The sequence below is a fragment of the Diadema setosum genome, chromosome 14, assembly GCF_964275005.1.
Source record: "Diadema setosum chromosome 14, eeDiaSeto1, whole genome shotgun sequence".
NCBI classification, from domain to species: Eukaryota; Metazoa; Echinodermata; class Echinoidea; order Diadematoida; family Diadematidae; genus Diadema; species Diadema setosum.
Window position 1 is genome coordinate 36,271,936 of NC_092698.1, and position 24,159 is coordinate 36,296,094.

At 38.2% G+C, this 24,159-nt stretch overlaps 1 protein-coding gene across 3 annotated transcripts in view; it reads right to left on the bottom strand.

Moving 5' to 3' along the window:
* Nucleotides 1-24,159, bottom strand: part of LOC140238094 (poly(rC)-binding protein 3-like) — a 236,303-nt gene that overhangs the window by 95,684 nt on the left and 116,460 nt on the right. The window contains exon 1 of one of the 3 annotated variants that reach the window (XM_072318023.1): nucleotides 14,316-14,535. The exons of the other annotated variants lie outside the window; for them this stretch is intronic. The gene's annotated coding sequence lies outside the window, so the exon portion shown is untranslated. Of the gene's footprint in view, nucleotides 1-14,315; nucleotides 14,536-24,159 lie in introns of those variants that run through there. 3 annotated transcript variants of the gene reach the window in all.

Here is a 24,159-nt window from a genome sequence, read left to right on the forward strand (position 1 = left end):
GTAACACATCAAAGGAATGTTCATAAGAAAAACAGCTTGATATCTATATTGCTATCAAGTGGCATCCTGCCTGTGAGATTCTCCAGCAAATACTAGCACAGGAAAAATGATCCTCAGTAACTTCTGAGTAGGGGACTTGGAAATCATTATGTATTTCTCGTAACAATAATCATGAAAGTGACTCTGTGCAAATTGTATCTGACAGTAACGAGCGACCAAAATATTTTGTGCTGTTGCAATATCATGATAGTAGTACAGTTTTATTGAATCATACTGGAAGGGAGATACTGTTTCAGGATAAAGCTATACGTTGCCACAGCAATCAGCTCATCTGTCAAAAATGCCTAAACAACTGTATGCGCCATATATTTAGCAAGTCTACATTTTCGCAAACTGGGACTTCATGACGTTTTTTAGAGTGGTTGAATTTGCGATCGTGGAGTACTGTCCTAAACGGTGAAATGTACATTTTGTATACGTGTTCATCACATTCACGTCAGGATCAGAGTCATTATTTTCGCTTACCTTTAATTTCGCGGTTGGCACCTGTCTCGTGAAATTCGCAAAAATGAAAACCTCACGAAATATTCGGCATATATAGTATTCAAACCACCCAAAGCTATCTGTGCATGCAATATACACTCTAGAAAAGTAGACAGAAAAAAAAACCCAAGAAACAAATTTTGCAACTACACAATAGCGCAATGCACCCTGACATCAGTTTGATGTAGCCCTACCTTGCGATGCATTATGGGAAGGAAAAGACACACAGACAAACAAACACAAATCCAACTGTTTATTCATGAAATGTTCTTTCCTATGGTAAACACATTAGAGCATGAATCCATGGGTCATTATGCGACCTATCTTTAACGACCTTTCATATTCTTGTACCGAGGCTACAGGCAAATGCCTTGAGAATTGAAAGGAAGTGGAAAGGAAATACATAGTAAACAACATTTCCATTGCTCATTGCCCTTATGGGAGGCGATTTGATTCAAAATACAAGACACGTGATATCAATTGGTATTGAAGGATGAAATTTGGGCTAAACTGGGGACTGCCACTTGACGAAAAAGCAAAAGCAAAATAATAACCACAGATAACTATGAAAAATGTTCCAAACCAACTGACTAGCAGACATTGTCTGGGTCTAAACTAATAAAAAGTGCCATGCTGCAAACATTTTTGCTGTCCCACATAAATCCAATGTGAATATGGCATTCAAACAAGTTTTGAACAAGAATCACATGCCCCTTTCTGAATAGAGACATCGCCAGACATGAAATGAGTGACTAGATCTGATCTTTTTCACCTGAATTGATATCCGGAACACGGCAACATGTGCATTCTAATTCATTAAGATGGCGGCCTCCACGCTAAACAATGATTTATAGTGCTACATGATACTTATCTCATCTGGTGTACCATATCACAATGCTAGATGGCCCAGCCAACAGTCAGTGCAAAAACTTTTGTAAAACAAATAAATTATACACCCACATTGCGCCTGACCACACATACACACACACACACACACACACATATAATAACAGAAACACACCCCTTTCTAACCAAACTCTCTTACCTCTACCCCATCCCTTCTACTCCCCCCCCCCCCCCCCAATCAAATCAGCTCAGCACAGTCCATAAAACAAATTCATTGCCATGGCTAGATTGGGAAGCGACAAGAAATGATGGGATTTGACAGAAAGCTGCACCTCTGACGTACACAAATCAGCAGCCTGCAAGGATAGAGCTGCACAGCCGAATCTCCTCACAACCGTCTCTCTCTTTCAGACCGGACATTTCTCCCACTTCCATATTTTGATACGTGCTACGACAGTGACACTTTTCTTTCATTACGTTTTTGCCCATCTCTTCCCTAATTACACCGATGTTAGGTGATGGCGTCCTCTACTGATTACATCAAAAGACATTCTTGTCTCCCCCCCCCCCTTAATCTCCACTTCTCACTGCTAGCTGCTTTTTTTTTCTTTCTCTCTTAATGATTGCCCTATTTTGAAATTTCTTTTGATTAATTATTGAAGTGTGTTGATGTGTATAAACAGGTAGGCATCTATTGCAGTAATGTTGAAGTTGTTTTAATAAGCAGGAAATCCATTGTGGAGATTGTCCCTTTCCTTTAGTTGATATAAATCACTCATCTAGATATAAATGAGATAAAAGCTACATGCATTAGAGACTTAATTTTGAATGTGAAGTGGCAGACTTTGCCATTGTGGATGAATTATCATTGATAGCACTGCTACTGATAAAGTTGAAAAATCAAAACTCTAAGGAAAAGATGCAGCGAGAATACAAAATTGTCTAGAACCAAACACGTTCTTAAAATGGCAGCTATCTCAATACAACAAAGATATCAAAATACAATGATAAATATCACTTAATTAAATGATTTAGATATTGCAGCGATACAGAACACACAGCAAAGATTCCAACAATGCATCAATTACAGTCCACTTAACTTACATTGAGCATGAACTGGTTTCATTAAATGCATGTATATTTAATATCTTCATGCCTTGGCACAGATATTATAACCAGATATAACCAAGAACAGATGATATTATCTTCTACTGAAAAGCTGAAAGAGCAAGAAAAGCAAAAAATAAAACACAAAGTAAAACAAACAAACTTGTGAACTACATGATGTGATTTTCTTCCCCCCCCCCCCCCAGCCACGTGTTTATCATATAACTGATAACAAAAACATCAAGTTATTTTATGCTGCATACTATCCTATTCAAAATGGCGTTGATGGATGTTGGATCATATCATTCATCTTTCCCTTTTGCCACCTAAAGTGAGGATGTTACCTTTCAGAGTGTCTAATTCTCACATTACAAGAGAGGACTTTTTTTTTATGAAGGTGAGAGGAAAAAGACACCAATATGTGCAGGTTTTGTATCTCAAGCAGTGCTTGTAAAGGCAAGTTCATTCTGTAATGATGCATCAATGGACACTGGCTTTATGAATCGGGGACGGGTGAGAGTGCGGTATTTGAGAAGTTATGGGTTATCAGAATGAATTATGAACAAGGTCCGTGTCGCTGGCTGGTTTGCAATGCATACCATCCCCAAATCTCGGCTGAAACATTCCAAAACATTAAAAGGTGGCATTATGCAAGCGAAAACTGATCTGGCCAGCCACAGGAAGAGGGAGCTCAGTTCATAACGAAGCGATTACGTCCAAATCCACAGCACCACAAGAATTGCAATCCCCTCCATTTTGGGCTGGGTTTCCTCCGGCGTTTCAGCGCAGACTCGGTTGCAACCACCCTCGTTCGAGAGCTTTGCTATCATGATATTATACTGTGAATGCCACAGAAGGAAGATCTCTTCCAAGGTTGGCGACCCATGATCAATATCTGCATCATGAGCATGCACATTTTGGGTACCCAACTTAGGCTACAATATTTCTCCTACTTGAAGCAATTTCCATCTAAATCAAAAAAATACAAACTTAAGAGGTATAAAGCATATATAAAGCAGCTTTAATATGAGAAATAACATATAAAGATCAAACATGCTTCTTTTGTTAGGTTTCACTTATCTATTTATATATTTTGCTAAGTAGGGATGCTGTTTTCGATTCTGTACTTAGTATAATATGGGCTGAGTTCTATAAGTATAACAACTTTTTTTTTTTTTTTCACTGTTTGCCCCACAAGATACTATATTTGATGATTTCCTGACACCACATCAAACTTCTTGTAAACTTTGGTATAAAAAATGCAATGCATGCTTTGCAATGAGTGCATAAGAGTTATTCACTAGGATTCAGGGGGTTCTGATAGATATTCATACGAAATCCTAATCAAACATCGACTCCAAATCAGTTGTACTAGATATCGGTTTTCAGTGTTGCTGTTTTGCTCTTGCATATGTTGTGTGTGATGCTAGCCTGCTGACTGCCTGCGGTATGGGGTAGCATCAAATGGGGTACATGTACAAGGTCACAGCTCGCACTCCTCATACTTAGGTTATATAGATGAGAAATATTATTGCCAGGGTGGAAGGCTGTATTCATATCCATCATGTGGAGCGACACGCTGGCCATTCACTGCTGAATGCCCAGAGACCCAAGCCTTGACTTCCTGTCATCCGGTGGCCATAGTGCATCATCTCCGTGGGCAGACCGGTATCCAGCGATGGAAATCTATACGAACCCTGCAGGATGCAGCAGCACCTGCCAATCTTTGTACTGTCACAAAGATCGCCACGGAATGAATGAATAGGACGAAGAGTGACTCAGTTTGTGATTCACATGACAGCCTCCAATCATGATCAAATATAGAATCACGCAACTGTTTATCTGGGAGGATAATACTTTATCTTTTGATCCCACATCAGGCAGAAATTCGTTACATCTGCAACACTTTTAAAATGTCACTTCTTAAGTCGCAAAAGTCAATTGCAGCCTTGCACGTCTATGTTAGAGCTCTTAATCCGATTGTCGTCCTTGCACAATGCTGAGTAAACCTCTTACACTTGTCTTCTCTCCTCTGGGGAAAATATCTGCGCTCATCATTTGATATTACATATCACGTGTAAACACTTGAGCTCTGGTACACATTCTTGGGGCTGAAGTGTCTGGTGATAACGAAGTGTTTACAAACTAACGATGTGTCCTCGCCTATGTCCTGAGAGACGTTTTAGTGGCGTAACAGATATGGTCACCACGTCTCTGCACATTAGGAGAAACATCTCAAGCAAGGGTTCATTGCTTCTACGAGGACAAATCACAACTTCCCATTAGACGCTGAAAACTGGGGAATTCCAGCACTAAAATGTCTGCTTCCAAGTCGGTGGATGTGCTGCAAGCATTTACATGTAACACAAGCATTTTATACATAGGCCTACACGCTGAAACTGAGTGGTATATTAGAATAAATCAAGACCAAACTTTACACACTCCTACAGGCACAGATTTTGGGGCAGGTACTGATACAAATTGTTCAGTGTGGTTCTACTACTAGCTTAAGACATAGCATACTATATGATGCAATCTGCACTGTTCTAACATTAGTTCAAATAGCATTTCAGTGAGAATATGAATAGTAGCATATTTTCTTCTGGTTTTCATTTTGACTGGGAATTTCAGACGATGGCAAAATGCATAATTTTTGTTTTGTTTTGGGAGGCTATGTTGCAAGCTTTGTGAAACTACTCCACTTAAAAGTAACATCACTTTATAATTCCTTACATAATCCTGAAATTTAAAGATAAGATCATCAAAGCTGTATCTGTGAGAGGGTACCACAGAAATTACTTGAGAACTATTAAATGATCTGACCATAAAATCAACAAGATAATTTTTTTTTTTCACAATCCCTTTCACTATTGCCTGTTTGTTTGACCCAAAATATATCAACATAACAACTACTGGCCATAGGGAGGCACAAATATGTTCAAATGCCATAACTCACTCCTTCCTTGAACCTTCCACGCACAGCAAGAATATGTTCAGTCACTAGAAAAAAGGCCTATATGAGCATTTCTTTCAGGAATTCATTGCATCTCTAGTGTAACAGCTCCTTTTTTTCCTGAATGCTGGAAAATATTTAGGCATCAAGTTTTACAACTGCATGCCTGGATTTCCCAAGAACGATGTAATTCAATGAAAACGGCGGAAATGGCTCGCAATCATTGACACTACAAATGCATTATTCTCCACTTGATACAGGGGACTTTTTGTAATGGTCTGATGTGATGAACATGCACTGTTTGTGTCAATGATGCTCATGCAGTTCATCTCGACCAACATCAGAAATATGGATTCTGGGCTAACATTGTTTTCTCTTTCCTGCAAAGCATGATGGGAAGGGAGACTCAGTCGGGGAGTGGATTTACAGATTTGTCTCATTTGTGATGGCTTTAGCAGACTCTGTCATTAAAATGCAGTCGTAGCGATGTGTACGCCGAGTCTTTCCCCCTTGTGTAGTGTTCACGTGGGGACTACCAAAAAAAGGTACCTCCCCCAAATACTTTAATGAAAACCTGCTCTGTTTTGGTCATTTTCAACATCAACATCTCATGAAAACGAATCATCAAGACTACATGCTGCACCTAATAACATTAAAACAATTTGGCAAAATATAATCACTGCTAACAAATCAAACTTCATAGGAATACCTGTGCACACACACACACAAACACACACACACAAATCCCAATATGACATGAGCTTTGCTAATTTATTCTCTGCAGTGTACTGTTGCCTGAGCTAAGAATAGCCTATCGCTAGCCTGAGGAAAGAGGAAGCACATGGTGCAATATAACAAATTTATTGTACTACCGAAGCATGATTGCTGTGGATTAGTTCAGCGGCAGAACTTGGTGGAAATAATTCATATCCAATTATCCCCACACTCCTAAATGCAGGAATCAAAATACAACAGAGCACGACGTATTTTACTTTAAACTCATGGCAATCATAATGCCTCCCAATTTTGAGGTGGAGGCAAAAACAAGAGATGTGTATCATAGATGGAATGCAGGGTGGGTTTAAAGCAATGGGTATGGCCCAGATACACTGTCTGATCATTAAACAGTCAGATTTTTATAAATTATTCTTAGATATCAAACAAGCATGGAAAACAAAATACTGGTGATGGTACTAGCCATGTAAAAGGTAGTACTTTCTAGTCTGTGAAGTTGTAAGTACCGAGTATGTTGTTTCATTATTGTATCTATGTAAGCTTATAATCATGTGACCAGTGTCAAGATGAGAGCTCTTCATTCCATGCAGGGTAGAACTCCTGCATGACTCACGAGGCTGGCTAAGCTGTCCAAATGGCTGCCGGTCAAACTGAGGAGGGGTCAGACCAGGGGGATTTTCCCTCTAGGTACCCCTCACAAATTTGGCAAGAATTAGACTAATAAGCCCTAAAATTGCATTCCACACGGCAGACCAGAAAATGAGATATCATGAAAGGAAAGAGCCGAAACAATGCAGCTAGTTAGGGGGACAAAATGCATGAGGCATTTGATTGGCAAGTGCCATGACATCGATTGGAATTTTAAAATAGTTCCAAGTGAATCCCTGAGTGCAGATTCGAAGACACTCCCCTCCCGGGCAGGCTAGGCAATGTCACTAATCATGGCTGTGAATAAAATGTGTCACACAAAAATCAATGCTATGCCACAGCATATGCTTAGAGCTTTGCGCTTTGCTTCTTACTTCACATTTACATATGCCTGTTAATTTGATTTATGCTGTGGGCATTTAAGAGAATGTTTTTGGCAACCAGGCAAAGGAACAGGGTATGGGGATACAGTACTGGGGGACAAAGCATTGCCATCAAAAAATTTGAAAATCAAATCAAATATTATAGCTGATGGTTATTCTAGCGTGAAGATGATTTACTTTTAGTCTCCTAAATTCGCAGCTAAGAAATTGAACTGATACATTGACATATTGCCATACATTCAATCATCCTAGCATTTTTTTTTTTTTTTTTTTTTTGCGAAGTTTTCTTATCAAAGGATTAAAGCCATTTCACAGGTGAATATTACTCTGGGAAATAACCAGAACGTGACCATCACCATCATATCAAATCCTATTCTCTACTCGCATTACCATGTGAAAGAACAGACATAATACATACACTGAATGAAGACAAAACAATTCTTTCTTCTCATATCCATGCTACTAGTTTAGAGAATACATGACTTAGACTTTCCGTTCCACAAAGATATCGCCAGTCAAACTGTGCATCACTGAACAAACAATTTTCTTGCAAAGAAAGTGAGTTAAGATTGTGAGGACATCTGCATTTTTGCACAAGAGTGGATACTGTAAAATCAGCCCACTGCCTTTTTCTGCAATATGAAATTTTCGCAAATTGCCATGGGCATTCAATGCATACTGTGTAGACAAGAACTTTCGCGTGCATTCTGATTTTGCGAATCTTGGCTCTCACAAAATTCTAGAAAGTAAAATGCATGCCAAAATTTTGGGTTTTAGAGTATAAAAGATATGTCACCTTTGACAACAATTGCAATTTGTACTTGCAAGCATGAGTATTTGATATGGATGATAAGATAGGTCAATGCTCCTTGGATGTGATCAAATAGATGACCAAGGAAATTGTTCCTGTGAATAAAATGTACTTATTAGAAAGTCTTTTTACTGCAGTCACTACAAGTTCACCTGTCAGGTCATCGCACTTCTGTGTTTGGTGACTGTATGCATTGTAGCACAAGAACTCAATACCTTTACAGTTTGAAGAAATAGAGTTCATTTAGTGATGTAAAAATAATATTTGCTTTATTTTTGTTTCCATTACCAAATCTTGTCTCTCCCCTTCTATAAATCGTCTGTTGAGAATGAGAAGGGCGTTAAGTTGTCTTGAACACTATGGGTTTTGTGACAACTTAACGCCCTTATCATTCTCAGCCGACGAAATATCTCTCTTTCTCTCTCTTTCTAGTTATCTATTTATTAATCCATCTATCAATCAATCCATCAATCCATTCATCTCATCTATCCATCTATCAGGAGCACCTGGTACTAGGTCTTTTATGACACAAGCAAACTGAGAAAAAAATGAGTGACTGGTTATTCTCCGATATGTGACATCACAAAAGTACAGTTCAATGTGCTGTCATTTAGTCAACATAATTTAAAGGAAAAAAAAAAAACTGCCATTCTCATACGTTGTCTTGGTCCGCCTCTTAATCAATCTGCTTCACTCCTACACTCCTAACCGGAGGGCCAAACCCCAAAAACTCGCTTATTTAACGAGTGAGTTGCACTCTCTCTACAAACTAAGTAGACCACGCTTATTTTCAAGATTTTATTGTAACAAACAACATTCCACTGGTCTACCTCAAAAAATTTGTTGCGAAAGCCTCCAAATCCAAGATGGCGTCCAAAATGGCCGCCATATTTACTGAATTTGTTATTTGAATGATAGAATTCGACAGAAACATCAGATTTCAACAAATGTGATGTCATATAAAAGAGAATAAAATTTTCTACAAGTTGATACCATTTTTGTGGGTTATTGTGATAACTGGATTGAGATTTTAAGGAAAAAACACTAATTTTTTGATATTTTTCTGAAAAAAGGAAAATCATGAAAATGCTTGATTCGGCATAAATCAGAGAATGACTGAAGGATTATCTTGAAACGTTTCAGGAATTTTGTTTGACATATAATTAATATTTGGAGAAAATTAGGGGTCAGTACCGCTTTTTGTTCAGGAGTAATAATGTTTCAAACTTGAAAACTCACGTTGTAAAAATGGGCACTTTAGTTGTGACAAGACATTGCTGGTCATAAAAAAAGTCTGCGCGCGTTAAGACTACTATACGCACCACTGGCACTGGCGCGTGTAGCAGTGCCAGTGGTGCGTGTAGTAGTCTTAGCAAACGCAGACTCTTGCATTGACAAACAAGCGTTTGTGCCTGCAAACTAACTTTCCATACCAAGTGGTAGCTTAGGTGACGCTGATCGCTATTATTTCAAAGTGGATTGTTCTGAAGCAGATGAGATGAAGCAAAAATTTCTTTCAAATAGAGGTAGAAGCTTGAAACAACCTGGCTTTAGAAAGTTTCTAACAAAATTTGGATCAATCACTCCAAAAAAAAAAAAAAAATCAAGATTGCAGGCCATCAAAGCTGACATAGTGTGTTTCGCCAGAGTAAATGTATCATTTCGATTTTGATATAATTTTGTCTGTTTTGCTTATATGGTTTGTTTATATGGTTTTTATATAAATTTGAAAATTGTAATGCTATTTCAAACCATCTTAGGTTTTTATGGAGACATTGTTCAGAATGCACCGTAAATATTTCTCTAAAAAGTAAAAAAAAAAAAAAAAAAAATTAAAAATGTTTACGAAAACCATGTAGAAATTAACATCTTTCCCATATAATCAATATTTGGAGAAAATTAGAGGTCAGTATTGTATTTGGTTCAGGAGTTGTAATGTCTCAAACTTGAAATCTCATTTTACATAATATCATGTTTTTACACGCATCTGTTTCCAAAGATGTCACAGAGGGTCAAATCCAAGTTTGTGCTTACTTTTCGAGTTCAACTCTCTCTATGAATATTAAGACCATACATAAAGTTACTAAGCGTACTAAGCAATGTTTCGTAAGTACACCTCAGTAGATTTGTTACAAAAACCTCCAAAGTACAGATACGGTCCAATAGGGTCGCCATTTTTATTGATTTAACATTTCTATTGATAGAGACATCGGATTGCAGAAACTTTGATGTCATTTGAAGGAGAGTATAAAAGCTTCCTAAAAGTTGATACCACTTTAGCTGTGTACTAGTATTGTGATGAATGGGGGGAGGGGGAGGAAATTCATATTTTTATATTGTTTTGAAGAAAGAATGAAATGTAAAAATGCATGATTTAGTATTTATCAAAGAAGAACCGAATAATTATTTTGAAACCTGCAATTGTGATTGAAATCTACTGAGAGGAGACATAATTCATATTTATGGAATTACAAGCAATATCATACACTGTTGACATGTTAATATCTAAAACTTGAAAAAAAAGATATATCTATGCATTATAAATTTTGCATACAATGTGTTTACATGGTCTCATGTATACATGGTCACATGTAATACTGTAATGGTCTATTGACTTATAAGTGCCTGCAAACTATCTTTTCATGCCAAGTGGACAGGTAGGTGACACTGGTCGCTATTACTGTAGCATTTCATGGTAGATTGTTCTGAGGCAGATAAGATTGAACATTGAACAAAAAGTATTTTCCAAAAAGAGATAGGAGCTTGGAATTTGGCACAAATTTTGCCAATGTGTCATATTTAGCGACAAAAATAGTATCAGCACAAAATTCAAGATGGCAGTAATTGATTGAGGTTGTCGTTCAAGGCATTATTTACCATAAGTGCACGTAAAACCAAAACCCACCTTTAGTTAATTCCTCAAACTAGTTCTAAACTGTGAGTTAGGGATAGAACAACTAATGTACAAACTTAAATCAGTATAATCATTGCAAATATTATTAGATATGCTAAATAGATCTGATAAGAACGGGGTTTTTTATACTTAGCTGTCAACAGTTATCATGGTTAATGGTTTCTTGTAAAGAAATGGTGATATCTTCGTATGATTTAGTCTTTATTTTAATTTTTATACATGGTAGAATGTTTTGTGATACAACCAACCTGCACATATAAATCGAATGTGATATCCCAATGGTAAACAATACATTATGTGTGTTGCGTCAAAGTTAAATCTCAACTTATGATTTAATATATTCTTTTAATCATCTTATATTGCTGTCTATTATATGTTTCTATACATCCGAACGATATTGTATAGTGTAAACCATATTGAGGGTCTTTTTTTTTTGGGGGGGGGTGGAACTCATTCCAGTGGAACTCATTTTGGGTAAGGCCCAATCTTTGATGAAAAAGAAATGCTTCTGTATCAAAGATATGCTTTTTTTTACTTGTATGCTACTCTGCTGTTGCAGAAACGTGAATAATGATGGTACTATGTGTAATAATGTCCGTAGATCCTTGTCCTTGAAAGCCCTTCTGATCCCCCCCCCCCCCGGAAAATCCGACATGGCGGCAATTTCTCAAATTTGCCTTTAAATATCTTGTGCGAAATCATTTTTCAGTATATTTTTCGAATAAAACTGTCCAAATGTATTTTTCGTGCTGTATATTCACATTTACAAATAAGCATGCTGAAACTGTATTTACTGTTATAAGATTTTTCTTACATTGTTTTTAGGCTGATTTCATGTTGGTTATAGTGTCACAATTATTGATCTGAACTTAGGCCATTTCATGCTTTCCCATAGTAGATATCAGAATCACTCGAGAGTGAAAATGTTCATTTTCATTCATTTTAGAGTGACCTCAGGGATCACTCGAAGAATGACGAGTGTTCCCTGAGGTCACTCTAAAATGAGTGAAAATGAACATTTTCATTCAAAATTCACTCCAATTTCACTCTAAATTCACTGTTTTCTGTTATTCACTCCTTCAAAAGTGAATACTTCCACTCGATTTTTTCTCTTTTTTGGAGAGTAGAATATCACTGGTCTTAAAAATGTCTCCATAAAAACCAAGACGGTTTGAAATAGCATTACAATGTTTGAAATATGTAAAAACATATAAATAGATAGTACAACAGACAAAATTTTATGGAAATCATGATAATACATTTAATTTGGCGCAATAAACTATGTCAACTTTGATGGCTGTCATCTTGATTTTTTTTTTTTTTTTTGTGGTTGATCTGAATTCTGCCTTAAAGGACAAGTCCACCTTCAGATACATAAAGATTGAGAGAATGCAGCAATATTAGTAGAACACATCAGTGAAAGTTTGACTTTACTTTTTAAATAAAGTGCACATTTCTTCGACTTGCAACTGACGTATGTTAATGGTAATATTATTCCCCTTGCCTTCTGAAAGAGAGAAGTCATGTGTTCTTATGTTATGCGAGAAAAATGGAAATATGTTGAATTTTCTTTATTCTTTCTTTATATCGTTGTACTCATGTGACATCACAAGCTATAGTAGTCTTTCCATCCAGCCATGACTAAGTAGAAACTTCAAAAATTCATAATTTTTTAACAGATTGTCTGATTTTGCTCAAACTCTCACTGATGTGTTCTACTAATATTGCTGCATTCACTCAACCCGCATGTCTATGAGGGAAAACTTGTCCTTTAAACTATCTATAACAAGATTGGTGCCAAGTTTCAAGCTACTACCTCTATTTGAAAAAAAAAATGCTTTATATCATTTGCTTCAGAACAATCTACTTTGAAATAATAGCGACCAGCGTCACCTGAGCTACCACTTGGTACGAAAAGTTAGTTTGCAGGCACAAACCCTTGTTTGTCAAAGCAAGAGTCTGCGTTTGTCAAGACTACTACACGCACCACTGGCACTGCTACACGCGCCAGTGCTAGTGGTGCGTGTAGTAGTCTTGACACGCGCAGATTTGTTTTATGACCAACAAGGTCTTGTCACAACTAAAGTGCCCATTTTTACAAAGTGAGTTTTCAAGTTTGAGACATTATTACTCCTGAACAAAAAGCGGTACTGACCCCTAATTTTCTCCAAATATTAATTATATGTCAAACAAAATTCCTGAAACGTTTCAAGATAATCCTTCAGTCATTTTCTGATTTATGCCGAATCAAGCATTTTCATGATTTTCCTTTTTTCAGAAAAATATCAAAAAATTAGTGTTTTTTCCTTAAAATCTCAATCCAGTTATCACAATAACCCACAAAAATGGTATCAACTTGTAGAAAATTTTATTCTCTTTCATATGACATCACATTTGTTGAAATCTGATGTTTCTGTCGAATTCTATCATTCAAATAACAAATTCAGTAAATATGGCGGCCATTTTGGACGCCATCTTGGATTTGGAGGCTTTCGCAACAAATTTTTTGAGGTAGACCAGTGGAATGTTGTTTGTTACAATAAAAACTTGAAAATAAGCATGGTCTACTTAGTTTGTAGAGAGAGTGCAACTCGACCTCTGTTTTAAGGTTTTGGCCCCCCGGTTATCCATCATAACTGTATTTATTTTATATAAAAACCTTCCAATGCCTCTGGGCTCTACCACCCATCTCCTGCCATCCCCCCCCCCCCCCCCCCCGCTCCCCAACAAAAAGAAAAAGAAAAGAAAGGGGTGGGAGTTGATTCAGAGGCCCTGTACAAAGAAAGGGCAGTTTAGAGGAAAGAGGCATGACAAAGTGCCTTGGAGAATTGAGCCAAACTAATCTGTTTGGAAAATTGAATGCCAAGCACTGTGTGATAGATGCATTCCAGGCATCAGTGTGAGGAGGCGAGACACGCTGGAGTGGAGGCATTACTTATGTGGGGTGGGGGGACAGATGGACGGGCACACCGCATCTAGTGTGGTTGTTACGGCGATGCTCCTGTGGTCTGCACATCACCATCACCATCATCACCATGGCATGCACCTCTGCTTTCTCTTTTCCCATCTTGATTTGTATTATAATGTTTGTTTTCCGCATCGGTAGCTGGAGAAATTATATGGCCCTTTCAAACCATTACTCACATGTGAGTGAATAGATTACGCTGACTGTTTCAGGGGATGACAAAATCCTGCACACAACACTATGCATGACAGCACACATACAAACACATGGCATGCAATAGAGTAGGACATTCTTGGAAACAGTAACTGTGACATTGGATGCTCTGGGATCTAGATGAAGGTCTGCCTTGCCCACCATCTTCCCTCTCACAACCCAGCTGGAGAATGAGAATGTGAAGAGTTTATACTCACAGTTCTGCTAAGAATGGACTGTCCCACCAATCTGTGCATCACTAACAGGCAGGCAATGAATTGAGATATCACCAACGTGTAGCTAAGGTTGCTCAAGTGGCCCTCCCAACACAACATCCCATGATTTGGAACAGTCCCAGGAACGGAAAAACTCCGGCCAAAATTCACAACGTCTCGACAACAGCCGTCTCGGGGTGCTCTACAAGAAGACGTTGACGGGGAAGAAAGAGGTACTCACACGTTTTATGGCCCGCTACGCAGCAGCAACCAGCTTGTATATGTGTCACTATGCACAATGAGCAAGCAGACGTCTCCACGCCACAACACACAGTGATGCGGCGAGTGCACACAGCGTCTCAATGCACAGTCAAGTACACACAGGACAGGCTAACATTCCTGGTCTCTTCTCTCCCCGTCTCTCTCCCTCTCTTTCCCTCTCTCTCACTGCCTCCGACTCGCTCCGTCCGTCCCTTTCACTCTCTCCCTCTTCCTACCTCCTCAAGTGAATGTATGATCAGTGAAGACTACCTCGTACTGACACGGCATTACGGGGGTGCACTCGTTAGCGGATGCGACCGTCTTTACTCGATGCTGACTCCAGTGTGAGGGTTGCCTGACCGGGCCGAGTGTGTATATGAGTCTGACCGGTCATTCTGGGCTTGTCCATCATCCTCACACAACATCCCATCACTCTCACCCCATGGGCTCATACATTTACAAAATGATAGCTTCAATGTTACACTGGTGATCTACAACCAATAGTCTCAAAAAGCATTCACTTGACATAAGCAATTGCATGCAGGCACCCACACCGACACACACACTATATGGCTTCTGTTTTATTGTCTTTTCTGCATTTTCATCCATGAATATGTATGAGCAAAGCACCAAGGGAGATTTACAATGCTCAAATCAAAATATATGGATATCACTCTATGGCTTCTGTTTTATTGTCTTTCTGCATTTTCACCCATGAATATGTATGAGCAAAGCACCAAGGGAGACTTACAGTGCTCAGATTAAAATATATGCATATTATGATATAACATATCATAAACATTTGTGTATAATATATCTATACACATAACGAACTGTTAGTCATATTGTAATATTCTCACAAGGGTAGGAGCAATGAAACAATATAATCTGAAAATGAAAAATATAGTAATAACCTAAACAGCACAGAAGGAAATCTAGAGAAAACAAAAATCGCTCATCTTTCATTTTCATCAGCGAGGTGGAATTTTAATAATTTAGCTCTGTCAAGACCTACAGTCCTGATGACTGTGTCACCTGTCAAGTAAACACACCAAGTTCAGACTACCAGTAGTCATCTACCAGAGGATTAATATCATTCTCAAGTTTGGATTACATGCTCATTTTTCATTCTAATTGACACACCCACCCCCCTTTTTGTCATCTCTTGTCCTATTCTCATCAACTGGGGGAGAGCTGTGCTCAATATCTTGCCTGTATATCAATCTCTGCCGCTATAGTGCCCCCCTCATCCAACCTGTCTTTCCCCGGTCTGCCAGTTTACAGCCCTCCACTGTGGGGAATGTGTTATTTCAGCTTTAGCAGAAAACATTGATTTCGCCTGCAGGTTGCTAATCTAGATTGCATGGTAATCACAGTATTGGCATCCCGTCGCAGAGGTGGTCAATAAGTCCGATAATGAGAACAAAAATAGAATAATCCTAAACTACCTCACATCTTTTTTTTTTTTCTGTCTCTCTCTATCTCACTCTCTTTTTTCTGCAATACTATATCTCAAGAACCCTAAATCCACTGCCTCATTCTATTCCTTTCTGGTGCATTAGTGAGATGTTTTTCTGGTTTATCGGATTACTGCATTTCAATATCACGCAGCTCACAGGCCAATTTGCAAGGAAGAAAGCTCTTGTCACTCGGGGGATTTGAGATAAATTTGAACAGCCTGAAAAGAGTCTAAGTCTTCTGCACAAAAGCCATGCTGACCCAGCTGCAGCCTGACAGTAGTCTCAATTCAAGGCATCAAATCACAAGCTAGATTGATAAAATCAGAGGATAAAATGAAAAGAAAAAAAAATAAAAAGACAATGGATGGATTTAGGTACATGAATATTACATGACTTTCATCAATTTTTAATACAATAAATTCAAAGGCTATTACTTATCCTGTGCCCTGAAAACAAGCTAGACATGCACAACAGAACTTGATGTATTTGCGGCATGAGGAATTTGTCACCTTTTTAGCTTCATGGCCCAGAAGTTTCAAGGTTCTTCAGTCTGTCAGGTATGTGTCCTTTGAGTGTGAATATATAAGTGTGTGTGTGAGGGGGCATTCCAGTGAGTGAAGAAAATAAACAATGATACCATGAATTCACCCTAATTTAGGACTTCTTTTGAAGTCGTTCAGATTCATCATTTCATCAGATGAGAAGAAAAAAAGACTGTGGAACACATCTCTACCTTCATTCTCATATACACATAGCATTCATGCTAATAATTACATCACAAATTTCAAAAAAGAGAGCTCATGGCAAATACACAAAGGCAGAGGAATGAGAGTGCTACATCACACGAGAGCACTGCCTTCAAGGGTATTAGAAGATTCAGATATTCATTTCCTTGCAGATCTCAAGACTTGTGATTCAATTAACTTATTTCTCTCATGTAACTTTCCTTATTTGTAATCTGGTTTGCATGCACTGCTTGTAGCGAAGCCTATGTGAGGAAAGTCACAGAAAAGACCTCTGACTGCATGTATGCAATGTGATGATATCAGTAAACTGGTCAATTATGCTACAAATAAACAAATAGAATACATGTGTAACTTTTGTTACGATATTGCATTGGCAGGAATAAGCAAGAGACTGGTTTACTAATATATTCACATCCTATGTAGATCTACACCTTTATGACAACAAATGTTAGAAAAAAATCAGAAGAGCTTCTTTGAATCTTGCCAAACATTGTAACAACTACAAGGAGCTATACTCAAAACGGACTCCAGACGCAGAAATGTACTGGATATTTAGGCCTACAGCTAAATGAACAGTTCATATTCCTTAAAATTCTAATGCATATACCTGAAGTGGTGTAATGCAAAAAAAGAAATCGAGTAAACATGCCTTATCATGTAATTCAGACTTTTATTCCTGTAATCTCAACAAAGACTGATGCAAAGCAAAACAACATAAGGATGTGATGGAAGAAAATACAAGAGATAGTCCTCTGGCTTGTTGTTTCTCAAAGGCTTGTTTGTACTTTTGAAAAACAGCAGCCTGAATGCTATGCTGCGACTCTGACCCGAGAATAAAAACAATACCACGTGACAACTGATCCCACACGAGTAGGGGGGAGGGGTTCCTCCGAGGGGAGGGGTTTCACGATTGTTTCGCTTTATCCATCTGAACTGAGGAGGAGATCCCCATCATGGAATTCTGGAGGAGTAATATCAACAAGTCTACCTGAACTTCTGTAGGTGGGAAGGGAAGAGAGCCAGTTTTGAAAGGGTTGCAGAGGAACGGGGTCACTTCAATACAAATCAAATCTCACCATTCCTCCCTCCATACATTGCTCCCAGCTCCCCCCTTGAATCCCCAAAGAATGTGCGAATTATTAACCCAATCCCATGGTTCTCACCCTTGACCCACCCCACTGACGGGACGGGGCGGGGCGCACCCAGGTGCGAACCTTACAAAGACCGGTGATAATACTGTGGCAGACGCCTAGAGAAACTGTGACAAATGGAGTGGGGAAAATGGCGGGGATAAAGCATGACTGGAATTTAGGGTGGGGCTGTGGAAAGTTGACCTCGGTTGAACTTACCATGAAAGCTGAGCCTGAAGAGAGCAGTTTGCACCATGGCCAGGGATACTGGAATGCCTCAGTCTACCTGAATGCTATTTGCTATCAAGCCAGGTGCTTCATTCTTGTTTCTCCTTTTCCCAGCTCCAGGTATCAGGATAATTATCAATCCTAATCATACATTGATCTCTGAGCAAACTCTGGAAAGTACATACAATGATTTATTCATAGCACAGGCTGTTTCTGGCCCAAAAAAAGCCCCAAAGATGACCCTTTTACGTCACTGCCTTGTAGTAATGCCCTTTCTGTTGGTGGAACTTGTCTAGCATACATTATTAGCAAACATAGTATGCTTCAGGCAAACCTCTAGAAAGCTTTGTGACTGGTGCAGAATACCTTCATGAAGGAAGTACTGGAAAATTCATTACTAGCATGGTAGTTGCTTTTTAGAATAATGTAGATCATATCAGTAATCTCAAACACAAAACCCATGTGAAATGTGTATTATAACTCCTTGGTACTGACATTCTAACAGTGACATAGGAATCTCTGGCTACGAAGTGCTGAGACAGTTTTTGCCAGATAAAAGAACATGGCCAATAAATTTAATTATTTGGCCCTGTAGAGGCACCTGTTTACAGCAAGAAGGTAACCTAACCCGCTGAAGATGGGCTGATTTTGCTACAACACGCATTTCCCACAGAAAAATGCCCGAGTATATTCAGAACTCGTCCTCAACAGGTTAACACCCTAATCTACAATCTAAAAACATCAAAGACACAGACATGCACACAAAAAACAAGAAAAACATATGAAGAAGAGCCTACGTCATCAAAATTCATACACCATTAACTCCCTTCTGATTTTGAAATGATAACATATCAAGTATTTCCGATATATACTCTGCCACGCACATTGCGAAACATCACTTTACTTCTTAATGTTTTGTCGGCATTGGACAGAATATGCACGATAATGGGGTCTTCGTCATGTTTGCTTAGCATCCAATCTTCCCAGAGACAGCATGGAAGCCCCCCCCCCCCCCATTTCACATACACAAGATTATAATCAACATTACCAGATGGCATCGAGTGCTCATAACAACTCATTGCTTTGTCATTACAACAGAACAAATGTCGATGGAGAAAAGGGCACTACAACTTTACGTCACAAAAGTAATGTTTGATGAGCCCTTGCATCCACTGGAAAAAGTACTATATAAATATCAACTCTCATTACTATCATAAGAGCATTAGTGAATTTCAAGATGTGGCCATGCAGTGTTTACAACTGTATATTGAATACAGAGACTAGCTGTCCTCACTGTGATTGTCATTCAATTATAGGTCAAGGAGGGCGGGAACGCATGTCTGGAGATCCATGGTTGGTATCTTTGCTCTCTTTACTGGATCTTCATTGGCTGAGAAGATAGACACTCCCTAATATAAATCTCCTCCAATCGTGGTCCTATAGCTTTCTAAAATTGTAATCTCATGACAGGGGCTAGGTTCCTTGACCTTGAAATATCTCAAACTTGGAGTGACAGGCTTTATTGTTTCCACTCATGCTTCAAATTCATATCTTTAGGCTCATTCTGACTGCAGCATACCATGTACAATGACTTCAGAATTTGTTTAACTTTGACCCTTTTCCACTAGTATCATAAAGAAAATCAAGACTGTTGTTAGTGCACTTCACAAAACTGCTCTTTTGTTTTTCCACCATAATACCCAGGAGCTCTTGTCATGTCACACTGCATTCTTCTAAGCAGTAGTGTTGTGTACTATATAGCATCAATGGCTAGCTGGAAACTTACAAATTAAATGTCACTTTTGGTCACAGGAAGTAAAGCAGAAATACGGTGCAGAAAAGAAGTTGGGGACACAAATTTGCTAGTTTTCTGAGGTGAACGTTCTCATGGAATGCTTGTTTGACAACTTGAGCCATAAAGTCTGTAGTTTCCTAGAACTGCAATATTTGACTGCAAGTGTAAACAAGCTTCACAGTCAAGCTTCAAGCAAGCTTCAAACAAGTTTCATCATGAAGTAAATGACCCTCTGAAATTGCACAAGGTTTGATCCATTTTGCCATCATTTACTATTCATTTCATGAGACTCAAGTATGTCATCAGAAACCATCAGATATACTGAATCCTCACTTTTTTGCATCAGTTTATTTCAGAAGGCTACCATCTCAACCTTGTAAAGAATCGCATTACCTAACAATGTCAAGCAACAAGTGACCATGACTGATATCTTCAAGATGGTCTCCATGACGACTGATATCGGACTCCAAGATAGCCAACTCATTTATTTTTGCAAGACAAATGAAATAGGTTTCAGTTTCAATTCCCACTACTGCACAAAAGAGAACACGCATGGACACTATACATTTCAATTATGTTAATGAAAAACATATTTCATCTTCTTCAAATATCTTTTCAAAATACATTTCCCCAACAGCCATCATTATCTGATTTCCAAGAAGTTTCAGTCAGCTTCTAAAACTGAAAAAAAAATCATAATTCACAAAAAATGTTATCTTTGTTAATTTTATTAAACATCAAGATAATTTCAAAAACCTATATTAATAACAAAATCTCCCTTATTACACTACGGAATTCATCAAAGAGTAGATGGTTTCTTTCTACTTTCATGCACTTTAGCTGTAATATGGAAAGAGACATGAGCAGTTTGTCACACAGTTGTAAAAAAAAAATAATAATAATGATACACTTAGGTTCCAGGTCAAAGCGTCAAGGGAGAAAGAGGCGTCTTTTCAAGAGTTAAAGGACAAGTGCAACTTCATTAACATAAGGATTGAGTAGAACACATCATTGAAAGTTTGAGGAAAATCGGACAACCCATTCAATAGTTATGAATTTTTGAAGTTTTTGTGCAGTTACCGCTGGATGAGAAGACTACTGCGGTGTATGATGTCACATGCGTACAACAGCATAAGGAAAATATAAAGAGAATTTCACAAAATTTTATCTATTAAAAAAAGTACACATTACCTTGACTCGTTACTGACATATGTTATGGGTAATATTATTCCCATTGCCTTTAGAAAGAGGCAAGTCAAGTGCTCTTTTATCATGTGAAAAAAGTGAAAATATGTTGAATTTTCTTTACATTTTCTTTATACTGTTGTACTCATATTACATCACGAGCCTTAGTAGTCTCCTCAACCAGAAGTTCCAACACAAAAATTTTAAAAATTCATAACTTTTGCATCGATTGTCCAATTTTCCTCAAACTTTCACAGATGTGTTCTACTAATATTGCTGCATTCTCTCAATCCTTATGTTAATGAAGGTGAACTGTCTTAACCCTACTGTGGCTAGAGGTAGGACCATAATGTGCATAGAACACTGTAAACTTTGAGACAGTAGCCGTGAGGAGGTTAAATGGAAGCTTGATGGTCAATGACAGATGCAAGCCTGCTGCTTGTCTGCTGCCCTCATACACCTGTCTCATCTCCTCTGACTGGCTTTGACACAGTGCACACTGGAGGCAACAGTTCATACCAATATTCCCTAAACAAAGCTAATCACAATGAAATCTGCTTCACATTTTTCTATGCAAACAATGCAGAAATTCAGTGTGTTTTGAGGGACTTTTAAACTTACATAATCATGACACCAAGAACACTCGGTCTTCAGCTCTGTAACACTGCTTTGACATTAATATCGGCCATAGACACTTGTAATTTGCATGAAGGAATTAGTGTCAGCAGAAATTATAGGTCACATGCAAGTTTCATAAATGACTTGTGAGCACAGTGCCATTCTTGCTCTTCTACTAAAGTTCTTAACATCTATAATACCACCAGGCGAAGCATCAATGAAATTCAAAAAGAAGTACTTTGTTAACTCCAACTTTTGAGGTGTGGACATAATGCTTAATTTCAAACATGGCTACAAAGCAGGTATGTCTTTGATTAAAATCCCAGACCTTCCACATATTCTACACATAAATTAAGCTATTCATGTATCTATAAAGTTCATTATGTATATCATTGTGCAGAGTATGCCTTTCATTCTGTATCATATATGTGTGTGTATTTGCTTTTACTCCATGGTTAATACAATGCAAAATGACAGTGAGCAAATACAACTTATATACACCATTTCAAAATTTGTACGACCATATTGTGCAATGACCTGAAATTGTTAATTTTCTGACAATAAGCAATATTGTGCATTTGTTAACTTCAAACCAATTTTTGTAAATTAAATATTTTCTACTTGGTTCAGGTCAAGGGTAATAATGATCATGGTCCTATTATTTACAAATTAACGCAAACTTCACAAGCTCTCAATCACCAATTTCAATCTTAGTTCCTCTGAAATGAATCAATAGCGTATCACTCTTTCTGCCATCAGTCAACAAAGATATTCAAAACCACGTCCTTTTCTTAAAATGACTAAATTTGCAGAGTGAAACACAATGATTGGTCCATTAAACCTGAGGGAATTACCTCATGGAGCGCCAATTTCATACAGAAGATGCATAGGAGCAGAAAATATGATGTGGGTCAGAGCGATTGATAATGTATCAATAGCCATAATCAGGGTAGGATTTGTATGCCCTTCACTGCAGACAAGCTCATACACTCAAACAACCAGATAATGAAATCTAATACCAGTGTATTGCACAGGTTTCACACTTAAAAAAAAGAAACTGTTATTAATCCCATTTCTGAAAAGCATATTTAGAATTATGATGTACCTAAACACTGAAATGCATCCCCATATTGGCAGCTTACTTAAATATGAAAAAAAGATATATTATTGGACAAATATGACTATAGAAACATGAGGGGAAGAAACATATGATTTATATGACTTCTTCGCCAATGTGAAAGGGCTCTCAATCTCAGATAAAGCATACAACATACACCTAATGATCTCTCTGCTGCTTAGAGCAGTAACATACCCCCCCCCCCCCCGAAATCAAGTTTTGTACAAGGGTAAAACAACAGCATAAATTAATGCTGTAAGTCATGATAACAGAACACAATCATGAGGAATAAAAAATTGTCTCAACTGCAATACTTTCAGAAAGACATCTGTAGTACTTGATATGGTACATGGGATGGTACAAGTAAAATTTAATAGTGCAAGGGTGTGGTGGTATATTTGGGCATAGTGGTGATGCCATACAAAATTGTCAGGAAGAGGTTTTTTTTTTCGGGGGGGGGGGGTGTAAAAACAGATTTCTCTGTCACTGTATGATGGCTAGAACAGCTTTGTAAATTCTTTTGATTTGACAAGAAATAAAAGAGCAAGAAAATAAAGGTTATTCTATCACTCAAACACTCATATACACACACACTCTCTCTCACATAAACACACACAGACACACCCTCTTTCTCACGCACACATAAACACACACACAATCTCTGATACACATGCAGAGCATCCTTGACAATTTACATTCAGAGCGAGGAAAACATGATGTAACACCAGCCACAGATGATGGATGAGTAGCTCAGAGAAGGAGCATCTTTTGGCCATTATGTATGCAGACACAAAGCATAAGTTACAGGCTCCAACCCTGATCCCTATTCAGCGCGAATTCACAGAACTTGCAGAAACTCATAATATCCTACAGAGATGATGTCATATGAGAGTCCGCAATTTTTTTCCCCCACATATACTCGAGGCAGATTTTACAAAAAAAAAGGTAATGCACAAACATTACACACACAGCAGTCTAATTGAAGGAAAGCTGAGTACTTTTTTTTTCCCCCTGGTTCCTTCACAGCATTGTCTCTTTCACAGCAAGCAATCAAGATGCAAATGTGACGTGTTTAACAGGCCCTTGTCCAAAAGACTTCAATTAGCCAGGTCGATGTGATATCAATAAACTCCATCACGTGCTTGAAATCTCGCAAACTCTCTCCATCAATGTCAACCTTGACGATAACCCCTGAGAATGTAGCATCCAAAAATGCTACAGTAAACACGGCACAATCGTTAGTCTAACATGGCCTAGCCTTTCCAAACTGCTCTGGGCTTCGAGCACGCTGGGAAAGTGGCAAATAA